Source organism: Prionailurus viverrinus, chromosome E1, assembly GCF_022837055.1.
Source record: "Prionailurus viverrinus isolate Anna chromosome E1, UM_Priviv_1.0, whole genome shotgun sequence".
Taxonomy (NCBI): domain Eukaryota; kingdom Metazoa; phylum Chordata; class Mammalia; order Carnivora; family Felidae; genus Prionailurus; species Prionailurus viverrinus.
This window is the reverse complement of record NC_062574.1, coordinates 7,821,150-7,842,569: the sequence shown is the minus strand read 5'-3', so window position 1 is coordinate 7,842,569 and position 21,420 is coordinate 7,821,150. Positions and strand designations below refer to the sequence as shown.

Sequence of the window (21,420 nt, the reverse complement as noted above, 5' to 3'; positions counted from 1 at the left end):
ACAGGTGTACAAATAACCTCTCCAAGTCTCTATTTTCAGTTATTTGGGGTATAGCGGAATTGCCACATCATTTGGTAATTCTGTGTTTAATTTCTTAAGCTGCCATAACCATCTTCCACAGCAACCACCAGAGACTCTTTCCTTTTCTTACTCAAGGTCTTTCTGTGACTATTCCAGGTCCTAGGTCCCCATTCCAGAATCAGCAAGCTAACATAGATCTGCTCAGGCAAAGAACGGGCACGGCACGTGGATCTGGGTGAAGCAGGGTGGCCCTCTTCGTAGGTTTGGAGGTACAAAGTCTCCCTGAGGCAACCGCTCTTACAAATAGGTTGGCTTTTACTTGCAGATTTTTGGGGGTTCTTATCATGTAAGAATATATTTGATCCCCAAACCCTGGGTTGTTTTTTCCACTTGAGTTGTGTCCATTCCAAGTGTCTTTCATGGCAATGAGTTTACCAAACCTCCTTTATTAAAGTACAGGCACCGCTAGAGGCCCTGGGTGACTCAGTCAGTTGTGTCCAACTTCAGCTCACGTCATGACCTCACGGTTTGTGGGTTCGAGCCCCGCGTCGGGCTCTGTGCTGACAGCCCGGAGCCTGCAGCCTGCTTCGGATTCTGTGTCTCCCTCTCTCTCTGCCTCTCCCCTGCTCGTGCTCTGTCTCTCCCTCTTTCAAAACTAAACACTAAAATTTAACAAAATATAATACCAGCAATGTTAAATATAGGATGATATTTAGTGATTGAGGTAAAACGAAATTCCAGTTCTTTTCTTGGAGGTTTTTAACTTCATTAAGTATCTGCGAGCATGCTGAATTCTTCGATAATGTCTTCTTTTTTCCACATTTTTTCTTGAACCCAATGCCACCTCACCTGTATTTTTTTTTTTTTCTCTTCTGGAGAAAAGAATGAACCCATGATGGAGAAAGTCATTTTCAGTGAAAGAAAAAGCTTCAAGAACATGGCTCGTTCATTAAATTTTAGAAAACAAAATTATATCCCTTTGAATGGGTCCCTTCCTTTAATCAAGACTATATTCATTGATAGTTTCAATTAGCAAACACTTGCCGAGTTCCTGACTCTGCAGCAGGGGATAGATAAACGAGATATGGTGCCCCCCTTTGCAAATAGGTCATTATTAGGAAGGCAGTTGTGAAAACAAAGAATTCCAGACATCTATTTCCGACACTATGGCCGACTTGAGGCTCAGGCCAGTTGTTCCTCTGAACACAACAAAAATCCTAGTTAAAATGCAATCAGATTTCTAAAAGTGTTGAGATAAGCTGCTGTAGAAATAAGGATTCCTGGGGCACCTGCATGGCTCGTCGGTTGAGCGTCCGACTTCAGCTCAGGACATGATCTCTCGGTTTGTGAGTTCGAGCCCCACATCGGGGCTGCTGACAGCTCAGAGCCTGGAGCCTGCTTCGGATTCTGTGTCTCCCTCTCTCTCTGCCCCTCCTCCACTCATGCTCTGTCTCGCTCTGTCTCTCAAAAATAAATAAATGTGAAAGAAAATTTTTAAAAAAGAACTCAACAGTGCTAAGCACAAGGATAAGGAAACAGATGGTTTATTATAAAGGCAATGGCAGAAGACTAATTGCAGAGAGAGATTGTGTGTGTGTGCACACGCACGCATGTTACACTGTCGGACGTTGGATGCACAGGAACCGGAACGCTAACCAATTTCCTCCCACTCACCTTTTTTATGATTCAATCCATCTGTTATTTGTGTCTCAATGAATGATTTCCTGGTTCTCACAACTCCAGGTGTAGTAACCCAGAAACCCAGAGACAAAGGTCCAGAGGAAGGAAGCACGAAACTCTCTACGTTTTCAGTACGCCCGAGGGAAGCCGTGTGAAAGGCTCCCAACCGGAGAACGAAGATCACTGAGTTCCAGAAACATTTAAGAAAGTTTGGGGATTATTGGACTCAGAAGCTGGTAAGGATTGGTGAGTGCCAAGTGAGGCCAATGAAGGGATTCTGTAGATGAAAAGAGAGAAAGGTTGCGTGGGAGAAGAAGAAACAGCATCTCTGGAACAGGGGCTTCTGGGCGGCACAGTGGGTTAAGCAACAGACTCTCGCTTTGGGCTCAGGTCATGATCTCACGGTTCGTGGGATCGAGCCCCTGAGTTGGGCTCAGCTCTGACAGCACGGAGCCTGCCTGGGACTCTCTCCCTCTCCCTCTCTTTCTACCCCTCCCCTGCTTGCACCCTCTCTCAGAATAAATAAAATAAATAAACTTAAACAAAAAAGAACATGTTTGAAATAGACCAACAATTACAACAAGACTTCCGTCCGAATTGGCAGCCCAGCTCCCAAACTTAAGACCATGAGCCACTTACTCAACCTCACTGTGCCTCTCTTTTCCCATTGGTAACATGGGGATTCACTCAGCCACAAATAATTATTAGGCACGTAATAACGTGAAGGAAGGAAGGAAGGAAGGAAGGAAGGAAGGAAGGAAAGAAAAGAAAGAAAAACAAAAGAGAGAAAAGAAAGGAAGGGAAGGAAGAAAGAAAAGAACAGGAAAGGAAAGGAAAAAGAAAGAAAGAAAGAAAGAAAGAAAGGGAAGGGGAAGAAAGGAAAGGAGAAAGAAAAGAAAAGAAAAGAAAAGAAAAGAAAAGAAAAGAAAAGAGGCTACCTGGTACGTCAGTGTTAAACAAAAGCCAATGCCCAGAACTTCCTTGGTCTCCCTTTCTTCAATATCCCCACACTTTGCTGTGTCACCTACTTGTTGACTTTGCTGCTATGTTAATTTCTCAAACGTCACTTAGAGTTACATCCGCCCTCGAACACTGAGTGACTCCCAATGTCTTCAACCCAGACTGTAAATCTCTCCAATGTGAACGTTCAAGATACTTCAAAATCATTTCTACCTACCTTCCCAGCCTTACCTCTCACTCTCCCCCCCCCCCATATTTTGGGTCGCAGACCACAGATAATGCTTTTGAATGGCTCTGCAGTCCTTCAAGTGGTATTTGATTATAGCATGATCCATTATTTTTTCCTGCTTTATGCAGTTTTGGATACCACAGCTGTTTGAACTTATGAACCTCCCCTTCCCCCTCCAAGTAACCAAACAACGTGCTCTGATCAAGCTTGCCTTAATTAATTAGTTAATTAATTAATTTGCCTTGAGAGGTGGCAGACTGCCTTGTACACATTAGGTATCAATATTAATTCAGTCCCCTCTGCTTCTTAGCCGTAGTCACACTGCGTGCTTGCCTTGGAATGATGTCCAGGAAGCTCACTATGTTTCCAGGATTCACTTTCACGTCTTTAAAGCTGATCTCTTCCCCTTCGAAGTGTAACTTTATGACCTTATATACTGGACTTCTCAAACGCCACCATAATTGATAATTGTTTCGTGTGGGTGTCTTATGGCTGTGCATGCATTAAAGACAATGACTGTGTCCCATTAATTTCTGTATCTTTGCTATCCTCACCTAGCACCTTCCGCGTGGGAAATACCCAAGGGATTAAAAAGAAATTTGTTGAGAAATGGAAGCAGTGGAGGTCTGTTAAAGGTCTGAGTGGTTGAGGAGAGGCTGTGTATGGTTCGTTCCGGACTTTTCTCCAGGTCTTCCCTGCCATACCCACCTTCCCCCCACCCCTCAGCTGGACACAGAGTAAGTCTGTGTGGAGAGTAACATGTTTTAAAGGTCACATTTATTAGCAAATAGCTGTGTTTATAAACTCAGCTTGACAAAAAAGAGAGCCTTTGAAATTAATACTGTCTGCTGAAATTAGAACCAAGTTCAATCAACAGTGCATACAGAGTCTGGTTAAGGAAATGTGCAGTCAAGGTGGCTTTCACAATCTTATGCTCCTCACCCACTCTTTTTATTTTTTGAAACTTGATTTTTTTTTTTAAAGGCTTCACTGAATTTTTCAGGCTGGGATTTATTTGTCTTGTGTCAACCTGCTGTTGTCATGAAATTCTGCCTTGAGAAGTTTATTTTTTATTTTATTTTTAAGAATTCTTTTAATATTTATTTTTGAGAAAGAGAGAGAGAGAGAGAGAGAGGCAGAGCACACGTAGGGGAGGAGCAGAGAGAGAGGGAGACACAGAATCCGAAGCAGGCTCCAGGCTCCGAGCTATCAGCAAAGAGCCCGACACGGGGCTCGAACCCGTGAACCGTGAGATCATGACCTGTCCAGCTCAGCCACACCGCAGGCCCCTAGTTTACCTTCTTGTTGAGAATCTGGAAGAGTATAGGACTGGCATTGTCGGGTCCCCTTCTACCGCCCTCTCCTCTCTGCCTCAGAGCATCCTGTTGGAATGAGTCCCCTGAGATACTGGTGGCCTGGGATTTCTAATATAGAAAAGAAATGCTGGGTCAAAAGCTGGGAAGAGGCACTTTCTGATGTGAATGGTGCAGGCTCTCCTGGTCCCCAGGTTCCAGCTCCACAGAGAGAAGACTCTAGGCGAAAGGTGGCCCCAGGAGCAAAAATTCATCTGAGGAGGAGATTAACCCAACCCAGAGACTTGTTCCCAGAAGAGATCGTTGTATCTCCAGAACATCTCTTTGTTGCTAAGACTAAGAAGGTCAGAGAATGGAAGGTGTGAAATCATTATCTAATGATTCTGCCTAGAGAGGTCAAGATGCCGGCTCCAAAACTAAAATGAAACGTGGAGGAGTTTGACCACTCCAGATGGTTGAACTCGGTTCTGTTAGGAGAGGAAAGGAGAGGATTTCAGACCATCTTGTAGAGTGAGAGAGGACACGAAGTTGTGCCGAGTGAGGGGATCCCCTTGGGGGACGTTCGTGACTCTCATGCCCTCCTTTGGTGAGAGAAAGGATAGGAAATGATGACAATAAATGAATATTCTTTCAAAGTACTCACTTGGACCAAAGTGCCTCAAAGTGCTTTAAGAATTCCACTGTGGAATTACTTCCGAGCTAGTTTATATTTTTGATTTCATCACTCTAATTGCACCTCACTTTGTAAACCCCAAAATAGTTTCCCGCCTGATCGACCACCTTATTCATCATACTTGGCTCTGGATGACTTTTGGTTGGTTCCAGAAATGAAATTCATCCTCAGAACTGAAAGATTTATGTTACTGAAGCTCCTTAGGAAATGTGACTTCAACTCTTAAGAACTCGAGAGGAGTTCCAGATATATTTTGCTATTGAAAAAAAAGAATTTGTCTCATTAGTTGGCTGTCCAATCTCATACACTTTCATATCTTCTTCTTGAATATTGTTTTAGAGATGAAATCCAGACCTTTATAAACTAGTGTTCAGTGCATTAATCAGAGTTGTGCCCAATCTAGCCATCAGTAATTAAGTTTTTTTTGACTCTACAATATGTCTTTGAAAATGAAAGAGAGAAGGGAGGAAAGATAGATGTAAGAAAAAAATAGAAATGCATATAATTAAATCATAAAAGAGTGATAGTTTCAGATAGTGTCTCCCTCTCTCTCTCTGCCCCTCCCCTGCTCATGCTCTGTCTCTCTTGCTCTCAGAAGTAAATAAAACATAAAAAAAATAAAAAAAAAAGAGTGATACGTACCACCTTGTGCTACTCTATGTAGGTTCGGCTAGCATTGTGCACATTCTATGTGTCAGTAGGTTACATATAGCTTTGTTTCCTTCATGTTACTAGAGTAATATTTATTGTAGAAAATTAGGGGGGGAAAGGCATAAGGAAGAGAATTTAAAATCATTTGTAATGCCATCAACTATAGGTAACTGATTTTGATTTTTCATCTTTGTAGCCTTTTTGGGGGGGTGGATTTTTACATTTACCTTGTAGCAGATTCAAGTCATTACTTCCTTTCGCTTTTTGTTTGTTTCTTAAAAAAATAAGATACCCATGGAAACTTTCCATCGCACGTGTAGAGTGAATTGTGTTAACCACTCGTCACCCCCCCCTCCCGCCGCCTCCTTTCCCACTATCCAGATTTGTGCAACATTCGTTGTTTTGTGGTTTCTTCATCATATTTTAAAAATCTTTTTTAACGTTTATTTTTGAGACAGAAACAGAGCATGAATGGGGAAGGGTCAGAGAGAGAGGGAGACACAGAATCCGAAACAGGCTCCAGGCTCCGAACTGTCAGCACAGAGCCCAACGCGGGGCTCGAATTCACGGACCGTGAGATCATGACCTGAGCCGAAGTCAGACACTCAACCGACTGAGCCACCCAGGTGCCCCTTCATCATATTTTTTATTATCTAAGCCAAAAACAATTTTTCTTTTCTTCTCTATTATTAACAGTATAGCATCGTGGGGTTTTGTTTACTCGGGTGCAACGATGCTCAAATCATGCTTAATAGGGGCAGTGGGAGCATCTCCAAGCAGTTCCTGTGAACTTTTTGCACAACCCCACGGGGCAGAACCCTTCTTTGCTTTCTGACACAGTGACATTTTGTAGGCTCACCTTGCAGGCCCCTGCTCCGACCAGTTCTCCAAGGAACCCTGATTTCTGTTAGTGAATAATGGGTTTTAGAAATCAACGCCTGGGCACTGCTTGCACTTTGCTTCTCCGGTAAAAATGTTGCAAGTTCTCAGAGAACAGAACTGGGGGAAATACACACACACACACACACACACACACACACACACACGCACGCCCAATGGGCTAGTCTGGGAAGAACACACCCTATGTTTCTCTATTACTCACTTACTCAAGTGCCTCTGGAAAACCCATGCGTCCCTCGATTCTCTGCAGCACCAGCTGGATGTCCCATAATGCACCGAATTTCGGTTCGGACACTATCCACCGGGACTCAGCATTAGATCCCACAAGTTAAGGGCTCAGTCCCACGGGACTTGCCCCGCCCCATTTCAGACACCAGCCGTTAAGTCTTGGGTCACCACCTGTACCTCTGACTGACCAGCTATAAATAGGACTTCCCACAATCAGCTCTTTGTATTTGACAATTTGCGGGGAGGGCTCACAGAACTCAGGGAGATATGTTTAATTTTTTTTTTAATATAGGGTATTACAAAGGGTGGGAATAAAAGCCAGATGAAGGGATACATAGGGCAAGATCCAGAAGTACCACAAGTGAAAGAATTCTAATCGCGTGTCGATGTGTTTACCCACCTGGCATTTCCAGACCCTGTACTTTCAGGATTTTGACAGAGTTTTTATTATGCAGGCACATCATGGATCATTAACTCAATCTCCAGCCCTTCTCCCCTTGCCCAGGGCTGGAAGATGGGGCCGACAGTTCGAAGCTTTTAATCCTGGCTTGGTCATTCTGGCCCCCAGCCCCATCCCAAAGCCATTCCGGAACCCACCGAGCGTCCCCTCATTGGAACAGAAGACACCCTTATCACCCAGGGAATTACAAGGGTTTTTGGAGCCCTGTGCCAGGAACCAGGGGCAGAGACAAGTTTTTATATGTTGTATTATTTCATAGAGTTCATCCTGACATTTCAAGGTCAAAGTCAGCATTTCTGTTTTTCTTAAGTTTTTCGATTTTAGATCTGGATCTCCTCTACATCCAGCCTGTGTGTGTGTGTGTGTGTGTGTGTGTGTGTGTGTGCGCGCGCGTGCGTGCATGTGTGTTGGATATGCGTGATTTACAAAATGATCACTGTATACGTGGAAAGTTCTGGAGAGGAAGCAAGACAATGCTTTTATGGCAACAAGCCCACAGTGGTGTGGGGAAAATGCTGGGGGCAGGGGGGTTGGTGAACACGGGAGGTCCAGATGACCTCACCACAAACAGCCAAGAGTGAAGAAGATTCTCTCTCTAGGTGACAGGCCCGGTCTGGATGAACAGGGCCCGCCTCCGGGACCGCAAGTGCCTGCCCATGGAGCTTCTAAGGAGGATCCTGTCACCCTAGTGGACCACACCTCTGACCTCCAGAGACACAGGTGAGTCTGTCGTCGGTCCGGTGCTTCAGATGCCGGCCACAGACCACGGGCCTCTCTCACTTCTGACCGATTGGCTGTCAATTGGTTCCCATGACCCCCTCTTCAGGTCTGATCATTTGGTAGAATGGCTCCCAGAACTCCGGGAAAGACAGTGCCAGGGTTTATTGGTTAATCATAAAGGATACAAATGAACGACCAAATGGAGGAGACACGTGGGGAGAGGCGCAGGGGCAGGTGCACCGAACTCCCTTGCCCTCTGTGAGCTCACCACCCCCTCCCACTGCCCCGGCAGCTCCAACTCGGAAGTTCTCCAAACCTTGTAGTTCAGGGGTTTTTACAGAGATTTCGTTAAGCAGCCACGGTTAATTAAAACATTGGCTGTTGGTGATGAGCTCACTTTCCAGCCCCGCTCCCTTCCCTGTCATCATGCGGTTGACCCCTCTCCTACCAGCCCCCATCCTGAAACTCTGGGGACACCAAGAGCCACCTTATCAGCACAAACACAGATAAGGTTGAAAAGGGCTCTTCATGAATACGTCGGAGGCTCTTTTCACTCCTATCTCTCGGGGTTTTAAAATACCCTATGCCAGGAACCAGGGACAAAGACCAAATATATATTTCTTTCTTTCTTTTTTTCTTTTAAGTTTATTTATTTATTTTAAGACGGGAGACAAGTGGGGAGGGGCAGAGAGAGAGGGAAAGAGAGAGAATCCCAAGCAGGCTCCGTGCTGTCAGTACAGAGCCCGACGCGGGGCTTGAACTCAGGAATTGTGAGATCATGACCTGAGCCGAACTCAAGAGTCAGATGCGTAACCCACTGAGCCATCCAGGCAACTCCCCCAAATAAACATTTCTTATTATATCACAATATCACAGCTTCGCAGAAGACAGCAATGTGCTCATATCTACCTACCCCTGCATTCAATTTCAAATCACATGTAGTCTCTGGAGACCTCCACTGTGAGCTCAGGAATGAACAGGAATGGAAAAAGGTGAATAATGCCTTGCTATTATTATGAAAATAATTCTCATCTACCTTGAAAGGATCTCAGGTTCCCCCGGGGTGGCCAGACCACACTCAGAACCCCCAGCCTAGAGAAAGGCACCGTAAAGACAACAGAACTGGAAATCCCAAGCGAAGGTTTTACGATCTTCTGGCCAGATCTTTATGGCATTGCACTTAGAAACTGATCCTCCAATGCACTGTTAAATATAAACTAATTTTGTAAAAGTTTGCAGACGTTAAAATGGTCCTAATTCATCTCTGGAACTCTAGCTTCTTCTATGTAATGGCTACCCAGCATCTGTGCTCAGATGTCTAAGAGACTTTTCCAGCCCAGCTTGTCCAGAACTGATCTCCTGATCTTCTGCCCGTAAATCTCTCCTCCTGTGGCATTTCCCATTTAGCTCCTCATTATAGCTGCTCAAGCACAAAACCCTGGAATTATATTTTTAAAGTTTATTTTTATTTATTTTGAGAGAGAGCCAGAGAGCAAGCAGGGGAGGGGCAGAGAGAGAGAGAGAGAGAGAGAGAGAGAGAGAGAGAGAGACAGAATCCCAAGCAGGCTTTGCACTGTCAGCCCGATGCGGTTTTGAACTCACGAACCGTGAGATCATGACCGGAGCCGAAATCAAGAGTTGGATGCTTAACCGACTGAGCCACCCAGGCGCCCCCAAACCCTAGAATTATTTTCGACTCCCCTCTTCCCTGGAATTACTTTGGCCTGAACCACCAGCCTCCCTCCCCGGGGTTCCTTCTACCTGTTCTCTCTGCTCTTACCCTCCTCACCCTGCTCTAACCGTTCACTCTTAGGTTAACAACCGGAGTGATCCTTTGATACCTAAGACCACCTAATTTTCTGCTTAATATGATATGATTTTATGACTCCTTTCACTTAGAGTCAAAGCTGACTGTTTGAAACACCTTTAAGGTCTCACCTGGTCCCCCAGTGTTTCCCTTTATGACCCCAATCACTCTCTCCTGAAGCCACTCTGGCCACAGTGACTCCTGTCTGTTCCTTGAACACACCAGACCCAGTTCTGCCTCAGGACCTTTGCCCTGGCAGTTTCCCCTCCATCCCCGATATGTTCTAACCCCCTCATTTTCCAGGTTTTGCTCAGGTGTGACCTTCTCACTGTGTTCTACCCTGCCTATTCGATTTAAAACTGCAGATCCCACTTTCTGTGCTGGAATGTCTGTCTCCCCCTTACCATGCTCTACCGTTTCTTTTTCTCCTCCCCGGCCCCCACACCACAGCATTTATACTCCTCTATTTATTGAGTTATTGTCTGTTGTTTATTTTCCGTCTTGCTCCATTAGAATGTCAATCCCACAGGTCAGAGATTCTTGTCAGTTTTCCTTCACTGGTGTATCCTAAGAAACCAGAATTGTGTCTGGCATTTAGGAGGCACCCAATAAATGTTTGTTAAATAAATGACAACATGGATATACAAATGCCTTTTAAAAAGTAGGATGCCTGGAATATCTGAGGTTGTGATTCCATGGAGACCAATCATCAGGAATTTTTTGAGAGTATTAATAAAACCTTTCACTTCAAGTGCCAACAATTCAACTAACCCTACAGGAAGGAAGGAAGGAAGGAAGGAAGGAAGGAAGGAAGGAAGGGAAGAAGGAAGGAAGGAATGGAAGAAGGAAGGAAGGAGGGGAGGAGGGAAGGAAAAAGAAAGGAAAGAAAAAAGAAAGAAAAAAGGAAGGAAGGAAGAAGGAAGAAAGGAAGGAAGGAAGAAAAATGAAAGAAAGGAAGAAGAAAAAGGAAGGAAGGAGAAAGAAGAAAGGAAGGAAGGAAGGAAAAGAAAGAAAGAAAGAAAGAAAGAAAGAAAGAAAGAAAGAAAGAAAAGAAAAGGGAGGAAAAGAAAGAAAAAAGAAAGAATTGTGTTCAGTTACAAGATAAGCTTCAGGCATGGCTGGATCCAGGGCTTCAAATAATGTTATCAGGATCCCTCTTTGCTCTCCTTCTCCTCTGTTTTACTCCCAGGCAGGCTCTCCCTTTATGGTGGTAAAGATATCACAGGCTTCTCTAAGCTTTTATATTACCAGCTCCACCACACCCGTGAGAAAGACAGTTGCATTTATTGGGTGTTCTTGTTCCCAGGCTCTCAACGGCACAGCAAGGGAGTGTGTATATTCATTTGTATTTATTTCAGTGTCTATCTCTATGGATTGGAAACGACGTGTCTACTCTGATCTCTCCAATTCCAGTCCAACAGCACAGGGTTTATTCTCGCCTTCTCCCTTTCCCCGTATGTATACCTCCTTTCTCTGACAGTTAGAAGGCAGACTCCCATTACCTTAATTTGTTTGCTCATTTGACCAATGCTTTTGTATGTGACCATTTGCCCCTTCCGCAGAGCATCCCTGTGGATGCCCTCCTCACCCCGCTGGAGCTCTGACACCCCTTTGTGGCAGTTTTCTCCTTGCCTCGTTGGGGCTTGGAGTCCCCATGCCAAACTGCCCTAGCGGATGCTCTCCTCACCCTGCTGTGGCTGATTCCCCTTCCCTGGCTGACCTTCTACGGGGACACCCTCTTCCAGCTTTGACCCTGAGTCCCCACGCTGGCTGCTGGCATACATATATGTCTTCCTCGTCCTGCTGGGTCCCTAACACCCACCATCAGGCTCAGAGCCCCCCCCCCCCCCCCCCAGCCAGGCCGTCACTTTGCAGGGACACTCCTGTTACCCTTCTTGGACTCTGATACCCTTGGGCCACCGTGTGTCCTTTTCCTTCCTGCAGAGATGCTGACTTTTATTCTGCCCCACCCAACGGCTTTATGGCTGAATTGTTTAAGGAAGGAAGAGAGGGAACAGAAAGCAGAAGTGCCTCTATGTCAGTCATCCCAAGAGACTCAGGACTCCCGGGCCATCACCGTTTGGGGGGGGGCCTGAATGCCCTCATGGCTTCCGTGGTCAGAAAGCTTGCTGGCATCCCTCAGGCAGCCAAGGGCAGGGACCTCCTCTCTGCTTTCCCTGACATGCTTCCCCCCTGGCACTTCTCACCGTGGATGCACTTACCTGCACGCACTCAGAGCTGCACCTGGCCCATGGAAGCATCGAGAAGTTATTTGTTAACGAAGGAGTCCTACGCGAGAGTCATCCCACATGGACAGGGAAGTTAGGAGCCTACTACCCAAGGAGGATGTCCTGGGGCCCTTGTGGGGCTCACGGAGGCCCCTGTGTCCTTCCTCGCGACACCCTGGCAGGTGGTACCCCTCTGGTCTGTGCAGTGCCGGTGACTTCTGGAAGCGGACAGACAAGGAAGTGTAGTTAGCATTCATTCATTGCTTATGTTGTACAAGCTGTCAAAACTAATGAAATTTTATGACAGACGGGCAACGACCAGCTTCCTGGTGTTATTTATCTTTCTCGCTCCTGGCTCGGAGCACCGGGTGATTTTTCATTTACATTTAAAAATGCCAAAATGACTAAGCTCAATTCGCCTCTTCAGAAAACCGGCAAATTGTATCAATGCACAAATGTAATTAATAATCATCAGGCATGAGAAATGAGGAACGGTTATGCAGGAAAGTCTATCTTTCCAGGCTCCTTCCTCTCCCCGCTACCTTTTCAGCCGGTTCCCAAACTCCAGGCACATACATCATGGGTCCCCCGCGCCCCCCACCCCCCACCGTCATTGTTCATATCTGATAGCGGGTGTTTGCAATGACAAACAAAAGGTTCTTGGGACTGGTCACATGAGTTCCCATGGCTCAACGGATTCATTTGTAGCAGCCTCACAGGGATGATGCAAATAGATGTAACACGTAGGGGAGGGAAAGATGAAGAAAAAAATCCAATGGAAGAGGGGAGCGAGGTGTCGGGAGACAGGTTAATTTTAGAGTGACGAGACTGTGAGACCGTGTTCGTGTAGCCGGGAGAAACCTGCAGACCCAGTCCGTCCTGACATCCCCATCGTATGTGCTCCGAACGGTTCTTTCGTGTACATCACCTTGAACTCTCTCACCTGCTCATTCTGGCCACGTGTGATCTGCACTGTTCTCTTGCTCTCAGCCGTACCTGTGATTTGCCAGGCTCTTTCACCTCTGCAATTCCTGGCCCTCCCCTGAGTACTTCCGGGGGTCTTTGGAGGTAGATGGTTAGTTCTTTGCATCATCTGCATGATGATGATGATGCTGATGATGTCTTTTCTGCTGGCCCCATTGGGGTTCGGTTCTGACGAGCTGCGTTTTTTTTTTTAATTTTTTTTTTTAACATTTATTTATTTTTGAGACAGAGAGAGACAGAGCATGAACAGGGGGAGGGCCAGAGAGAGAGGGAGACACAGAATCTGAAGCAGGCTCCAGGCTCTGAGCTGTCAGCACAGAGCCTGATGCGGGGCTCGAACTCATGGACCGTGAGATCGTGACCTGAGCGAAGTCGGACGCTCAACCGACTGAGCCACCCAGGCGCCCCGAACGAGCTGCGTTTTTAAGGCCCCAAAGCAACGGCCCCGTGTCCTCGGGGGCCCTCCAGTACCAAAGGCATTTTTCCTTCTGTGGAGTCAGGGCAGTAACTCCTCCACTTCCAGTGTTTTAACAGAGGCTTTAAAAAAACAAATTTTTTTTCTTTTTTTTTTTTTTTACATTTTTTTAATGTTTATTTTTGAAAGAGAAAGAGAGAGACAGAGTGCGAGCAGGGAAGGGGCAGAGAGAGAAGAGGACGCAGAATCCGAAGCAGGCTCCAGGCTCCGAGCTGTCAGCACAGAGCCTGACTTGGGGCTCAAACCCACAAACTGTGAGATCGTGACCTGAGCCGACAACTGAGCCACCCAGGCGCCCCAACAGAGACCTTTAAATTGCTCTATGTGCCTTCCAGAAAAGCCTTCTCGATTTTTTTATTTTTTTAATTTTTTTCAGTAAACAGGTCTTGGGCGAGGAGACAAAGCTGAAAGGCAGACATTATGGCCCCCTTGAAACCCAAGCCCCGGCCACCATGACTAAGGCTTTGTGAGGGGGCCAAGCTTCTCTGCTCGCCTTTTCTCCCCCAGGATGGGCGATTTCCCAGAGGGCTCCTCCGGTGTCTGTGCACCTTGGCCCTGGGAAGGCCAGACATGTCCAAACACGCTGGTGTCACAGCACCAGCTCAGGCTCCAAACGGCACTCTTGACTCAAAGGTGGCCTTACAGAGAGTCCGCTCTGTGCCTGGCACCGTGGGGCTTCCTGACAAGCCAGTCAGAGCCAGTACTTGCCCTCAAGGACGCTGTCATACCAGCAGGCATGTAGGCACCAACCAGACGGTGGGGGAGGTGACAGTAAGTGGAACAAGAGAGGTACAGATGATGAAGAACAGGTAATGCGGTAAAGAGGAGGGCTGTGTCCACAGAGTTGAAGTAGGAGGTTGGACTCGAACTCAGCCGTGAGAGATGGATGCGCGAACAGGAGGAGACTAGAAACGGTGCTCCGGGAAGAAGCTCGAAGCTCCTCCAGGGGCTGCAGGAACGAGCAAAAGGTGGATGGATGTTACTAGCAATACACAGGGAAGGGCGAGGGCTCAGCTTGGCTAGGAAGAGGAAGTTTGGGGAGGTTCTGGTGAAAGCGGGGGGCGGGGGAGGTGGTCAGACTGGACACCAGAGATCCTTGACCAGCTGGCTGAGTCTGTGTCCTGTTGTATACGCAGCAACACCTACCAAATAGAGGTGACGTTTCAAACAGGGCCATGGAACGGCCGTGGAGAACAGGAGCGTCTCTCTGGATCAGGTAGACCTACCTGGATCAGTGAGCGTCAGGTGAACAGGAGAAACCAAGGCGGGCAGGTTCGCGAGGGGGCCTGTGCAGTAACAGCACACGTGGGTACGGAGATTGGAGCCGGACAAGATGAAAATAAGGAGAGAGGGGCTGGACACAGCATGTGGGGGAAGAGAGGAATCTAAGCAAAGTCGAGCATGAGCAGTTGGAAAGGGAGAGCAGCAGGGCGCCTGGGTGGCTCAGTCTAAAACCATCTGACTTCGGCTCAGGTCATGATCTCATCGTGGTTCATGGGTTCGGGCCCCACGTCGGGCTCTGCGCTGACAGCTCGGAGCCTGGAGCCTGCGTCGGATTCTGTGCCTCCCTCTCTCTCTGCCCTCTCCTCTCTCTCTCTCTCTGTCTCTGTCTCTCTCTCTCTCTCCCAAAAATAAATAAACATTAAATTTTTTTTTTAAATAAAGGAAAGAGAACAGCATGAGATCCAAGAGGCAGAGTGATTTTTGGGGGGGGGGGGGGGGGGTTGGCACAGGATTGTGATGGAATCGTATCTCCAAAGCAGCTTTAAAAGGTGGGCGGGAGACGATGATTCCCAATTTGGAGGCAGGAAAATTGTGCCAGAGAGCAGTCAGTGGTATGTTCATGCTCAGTTGCTATAAGGCAGACCTGTCTCTTACACCCGGACTCTTGGCTTTAAAACGTTTGCTTTTTTTGCCTTTGCATGCCTGCACAAGCAGCTGTAGAGAGAGGGGTGGTAGAGAAAGGACTAGAATAAAAAAGATGAGTAGTAAAGATTTAAGCTTGGTGACAAAACAAAGCCCGTTGTAACAGTTCTTGGGAGAACCATCAGGCGAATGAACTCTCCTAATCCAATCGGGTAAGAAATTTCCTGGGCATATGGATCCATAATCCCATTTTAAATCCCCTAAAAGGAGAGTCTAATAAGAAATCGACTCCAACGGAAAACAAACTAGAGGTAATAATTGTGCTGAGACACTGGGCATTCCCTTCTTTACCCCCACCCGGCCCGGGAACACAGGCCGTCCAATAAAAGCCATGAAATCCATAATAGAAATTGCCTCAGCCCGAAGCTTCTGGAAGGTCCATGTGTTCATAACAGACCTGTTGCTGTTGATTATCTCCAGCGATAACCAGCCGCTTACGAAAACATCCGTTTTCTGAGAATTTGGATCCTTTCATGGTCTGTTTCACACTTGGGGACGAAATGGCATTGCGTCGTACCCCTCTTCAGCTGGTGGGGAGGAGACCTGGGAAGTCAGGGTCTTGCCAAGGTTCTATTTTTCTTTCTGTTTGTTGTTGCAACTGGACTCGTTAGACCAGGCGAGAGCTGCCAACATTTTTAACTTGGGCTTTTCTAATTAAAGTTCTGCCGAAAAGCCTCCTCTTGTCTTCTGACTCCCTCGGCAGGAATGTGCGCTCATAACAGAGGCATCTGCCCCCTGGACTAACCTTTCTTGAAACCAGATAAACAAAGTAATACTAATAAAAATATCCATCTGTGCTTAAAGATAAATAGAGCATTAATATACCAAACTGAGATCTGGATTCTTTTGGAAGCCAGCTTTAATGATATTAGACATCTGTCCCAGCTTGCTTTCCGTTCCTTTTCCGTTTGCACACTCGTGTAAGAAACCAATGTGGAAGGAGCTTGTCGGGGGTACGTGGAGCCACCCCCTGACCGACGCCCTTTCCCGAGGCCACCGCCCCAGCGGAGGGTGTGAGACAAAAGTCTAAGCCGATGGGGTCCCTTAACATTTGGCACGCTGCTTGGGTTTCATCCTGCATTTTAAACACTGTGGTCTTTCTTCATTTTTTGCTTTTAGATGCCTGCCTGAAAGCCAACTTAATCGTTCATAACGCTAAGCAGGATTGCCGTGTAGACCAGATGTACAAACGTCATGGCAGCCATTCTCTTTCTGAAGTCAAGATGCGAGAGTATCCGGGAAGCATCTGGAGCCATCCGTTTCCAAGGAGAGAGCACCAGGTCAGGTCTGCAAAGAGGGAGGGTGAACGTTTCTTTTTAAGGAGAGTAACGCGGAAGGTAGAAACCAGCGTCTCAGTGTTCCAAGTAACATGGTTAACACTCAAGGAGCATCACAGGCAAGGTGCAATGGTGGGAAAATGTTCTCTACTTGAGGGCAGACCCGTGGACCTTGGTTTCTTAGATTTGGCACTAACTCCAAAGAGATAGGGGTGAGTCGGTGGGACGAGGGCCAAGAGGGAAATGTACCAGGGGCGTTTAGCATTGTTACGATGGTAGGGTGGGGTGTTGCTGGCCGGTTAGTGCCTGAAGACCAAGGATGCCCAGGTACAGCAATGTAAGGAACAGGCTTGCACAGCGAAGGCTGGCCAGTCCCAAACGCGGATGAGTTAGTATTGAGATGCGTTGACATTTTTAAATAGTGAAAATGGGGGCACCTGGGTGGCTCAGTCAGTTAAGCGTCTAACTCTTGGTTTCGGCTCAGATCGTGATCTCACCGCTCATGGGATCGAGCCCCACGTTGGGCTCTGTGCTGACAGTGCAGAGCCTGCTTGGGATTTTCTCTCTCTCCCTCTCTGCCCCTTCCCTGCTCACACACACACACTCTCTCTCTCTGTCTCAAAATAAATACACTAAATAAATAAGTAAATAAATAATGAAAACTTTAAAAAAGACAAAAATCTTACACAGAATCCACAACATATAAAACATAGTGAAGAAGGGCTATTTTTCCTGAAGGAGAGGCAGTCCCTGAAACACTTCTAGGGAACACAGCTTAAGAACCACTATTCTAGGGGCACCTGGATGGCTCAGTCGGTTGAACACCCAACTCTTGATTTCAGCTCAGCTCATGATCTCAGGGTCATGGGATCAAGCCCCATGTGGGGTTCCGTGCTAAGGGTGGAGACTGCTTAAGAGTCTCTCTCTCTCTCTCTCTCTCTCTCTCTCTCAAATAAAATGGAAAAAAAAATCCACTATTCTAGGTGCTACTCAATGGGCATAGAATTCTAACAACCTGTCTGGTTGTGCAATGTGCTATAAGAATTGACTGCTTAAAAAAAAACAACCACATTTTTAAAAAACTGTAATTGTGTTCCTCTCAACATTTTACATGAGAGTTTTTAAACATACAGAAAAATGGAAAGAATTGTAGGTGCCCCAGGTACCGACCACTTAGATCCCACGGTTGCCAACGGTTTGCCCTTTTTGTCTCCTCCCGGATCCTTCCGTTTACGTTGATTCATCTTATTTTGAAAGCCCTTTCAAAGTGAGTTGCAGACATCAGTACATCTCATCTCTAATTTCTCAACCTGCACGTCCACCTTTAACGAGAGCAAGAAGTCAAACTGACGTGCAGAGAAGGGAATAGATCTAGGGTAAGGTTTGGTGAGCTGTAAAAATATAATTATATGGCTCAGACCCTTATCAAGATATAACACCTCCGAAAGATATGACCTCTGAAAGTTTCCTCATGGCCCTCCCCAGCTAGCGCCCTGCCCCACCCCCCACCCCCCTGGGTCCTGACAGCTGCTCAAACAATCTGTCCGTGGAGTTCATTCCGTCAGACGAGCTGACAGTTTGCTGGAAAGAATCATTATGGCTGGTGTCTGAACGGACGGGGCAGGGGTAGTCAGGAGGCTTGTGGCCCATCAGGAACACCGCTCTCTTCTACAGCCCGCAAGCCCGAAGGCTGGGCTGGATCCTTCGCTCCCCTCGATTTTTTTTTTTAATTGTGCTAAAAGATATGTAACATAAAACATCAGTTTTATGTGTGCACTTTGGCGACGTTAAGCACATTCACATCGTGGGGTGACCATCGCTCCTGTTCATCCCCAGGAATGTTTTCATCACCCCAAGCTGAAGCTGCGTCCCCCTTAAATGCTAACTCCGCACTCCACATCCCCCCAGCCCCTGGGAGCCTCCTTGCTACTTTCTGGCTCTATCAATCTACCTACTGTCTACGCCTCGCATCCATGGAATCACGCAGCATTTGTGCTTTTATGACTGGCTTATTTCACTCAGCGCAATGTCCTCAGGGCTCTTCCGTGTTGTCACCTATGGCAGAATTTCCTTCCTTTTTAAGGCTGAGGAATATTCCATTGCATGCATACAGAGTATTGTGTGTCTCCGTTTTTCCGGTGATGGATGCTTGGGTCGTTTCCACCTTTCTCTGCCGTGAAGGATGCAGCCGTGGGCACGGCTGTCACACACATCTGTTCCCGTCCTTACTTGCGTTTCTTCTCTGCCTTCTCCGAAAATTCTTCAGCCACACCTGCGGTCATGAGGGTCCGCACCAAAAATGCGCTCAGATGCGTCCCTCCTTCCTTCCCGAGCTGCCTTACCCTGTGCCCGGAGGCCCTCCTCCTCCCTCACCTGGACCACTCCCCTTGCTTCCTCCCCGCAGTTCTCCACGGCTTCTCTTGGCCAGTCCTCCACCTGACATTTTCTTTTTATCTTTGAGAGAGAGAAAGAATGGAGGAGGAGGGGCAGAAGGAGAGAGAGAGGGAGAGAGAGACTCTCACACAGGCTCCACGCTGTCAACGTGGACCCCGATGCGGGGCTCGATGCCACGACCCTGGGATCGCGACCTGGGCCAAAATCAAGAGTCGCGCACTCAACCGACTGAGCTGCCCGGGCACTTCCTCTACCAACATTTTCTTAACCTTATACTGCAGCCAGAGAGCTTTCAAAGGCAGTTCTGGTCATACCCCCTCCCTGTTCGAACTCTCCAGTGGCTCCTGATGACGTGGAGGAGAAAACCCCAGCACAGTCAGTCCTGCCCGTGTGGCCCTGCTCACACTTTCCCTCCCATACTCTGTGCCGAAGTGACTTTTGCTTGCCTAAGCACGCTCGGTTCCACTCGCCTCTCCCCTTTTGCACAACACGTACTTGCCTGGGCCATTCTCCCTGCTCCTGGGATGTCCTAACGTCTTGTCCTTTAGGACTTAATGTAGATACTGCTGCTTCTGAGAAGCCTTCTCTGTGCCCACCCAAGACGGAGGTAGGTGTACCCATCGCTTCCTCCCTTAGCGGCCCCGAGGGATGTTGGTCTGTCTCCTGAGACATGTTTGGCACATATGTCTTAGGTTGTAATATCCTCAGTGTAAACACAGGTCGCATCCACATGGGATCGGACCGCCAGGTTGAGCCTGGTCAATCATTTTGGAAAAACCTGACCTCCAAAACTTTGGAAAAGCCTGTGCTATAGTTCCAGCGAGGTACCGATAAGCCAGTTTTCGAGAAAAAGTTAAAAAAAAAAAGCCCAGAGTTGTAGTATTTGTTGATTATTATGGTGTTGATTCTCTGCTCGTGGCCAATTTCAAGCTGCTGTCATAAGGTTACTGGGCACAGACTTGGGAAGTCACTCATGCTGACCACACCCCAGTGGTTTCCTCCCAAGACCTTTAAATTCCGCCAGATTGAACAAATCAGTTGTTTCTAGAAGATTCCTTCAATTCTGTATACCTGTTGTCAACTTTCAGATAATGTTCTACAAACTCCTTCAGATTTTTTTTCTATTAAAAAATCACCCCATAAATACTCTGAAGGGCTAAAGAATGTGTTACAAAGATATATGCAGCATTCAGTGCGAGATAAGAACAAAGCCAGCATGTATTAAGTGCTTACTGTGTACTGAGTACTGCGTAGTGACCTTTCCCCGTGTTTTTCCTGTTAATTCTCATAATCCTGTGAGGGCGGTATTAAAATATTCCCATTGTACAGAGGTGGAAACTGAGTCCCAGAGCCATGAATGGAACTCACGCCCGTCTGATCTGCGAATCCAAGCTATGGCAAATCGCCTCCAGGGAAGAGGGAGGGACTAGAAGCGAAAGCAAAGGGAAGGAAAGTTAGCTGCTCAGACAATAATCCATCAAAATACCGTCACCCTCATTTCTTGGCTTCCCTGTTGCTCCTTAAGCTTCATTCATAACAAATTACGTGCTGTCCCCCTTTCCTTCTTCTTGCGTCCGTTTCTCCTGTCACCTGGCTAAGGATTTCTCGAACTCCGGGGTCTGTGTCCCCAAGGCAAGGGTAGTCCTCACCACCGTGGGCCTGGCCTGTGCGGCTCTGACCTTCCCGAACTGCGTTCTCCTCTCCTCAGCCGTATCCTGACGCCTAGCACAGTGCCTGACACGTACACATTGAGTGGATGAATGCAGCCGTGTATTTTTGGCTGCCAGGCAACTTGATTTTGAACTGGGGGGAGATTTCGCTCAAGGGAGAAAAGGTGGGACACCGGAATGAACGTCACCATCAACAACAACACAGCATTGTTGGGAGAAGGTGCAGGCTTGGGGCTGGGGCCCAGGCCTGGTTTTTGCATTTATTTCATGTGTGACCATGTATGTTACTTCACTTTTCCAGTGTCCTCATCTAGAAAGAGGCATCTCATGCCTCTCTTTTATAGATATTTACAGGTGTCCGTTGCTCTCCAGCTGTTGAGGAAATGGCAGTGAACCAAGCATAGGCCTTGCCCTGTGGCACTTACATGGCAGACAGAATCCAATACTGATCTGAGTAATAATGGGTCAGGCACGGATGGGGCCTAGGAGGAGAAAGAGAGCAAGGTAACAGGGTGGGGAGTGATTGGAGGTGCTTTGTGAGCGGTGTGGTCAGGTGCGCCATTTTGGACGGATGATGTTCGATGTTCAGAGGCTGAGGGAAGTGAGGGGAAACCCATGTGGGTTTTCTTGTTCTTTCTTTCCTGTAAATTGTGTTAAAATATACGTAATGTAGGGGCGCCTGGGTGGCTCAGTCGGTTAAGCATCCGACTTCAACTCAGGTCACAATCTCGAGGTCCGTGAGTTTGAGCCCCGCGTTGGGCTCTGTGCTGACAGCTCAGAGCCTGGAGTCTGCTTTGGATTCTGTGTCTCCCACTCTCTCTGCC

The 21,420-nt window shown here is 47.3% G+C and overlaps 1 long non-coding RNA gene across 2 annotated transcripts in view; it reads left to right on the top strand.

Annotated features, from left to right (window-relative positions):
- The first annotated feature begins 6,098 nt into the window (after positions 1-6,098).
- LOC125151366 (uncharacterized) overlaps positions 6,099-21,420 on the top strand; it is a 90,235-nt gene continuing 74,913 nt past the window's right edge. For both annotated transcript variants that reach the window (XR_007146738.1, XR_007146737.1), the window contains exons 1-3: positions 6,099-6,153; positions 7,715-7,835; positions 16,375-16,535. This is a non-coding gene — a long non-coding RNA (uncharacterized LOC125151366). The remainder of the gene's footprint in view (positions 6,154-7,714; positions 7,836-16,374; positions 16,536-21,420) is intronic.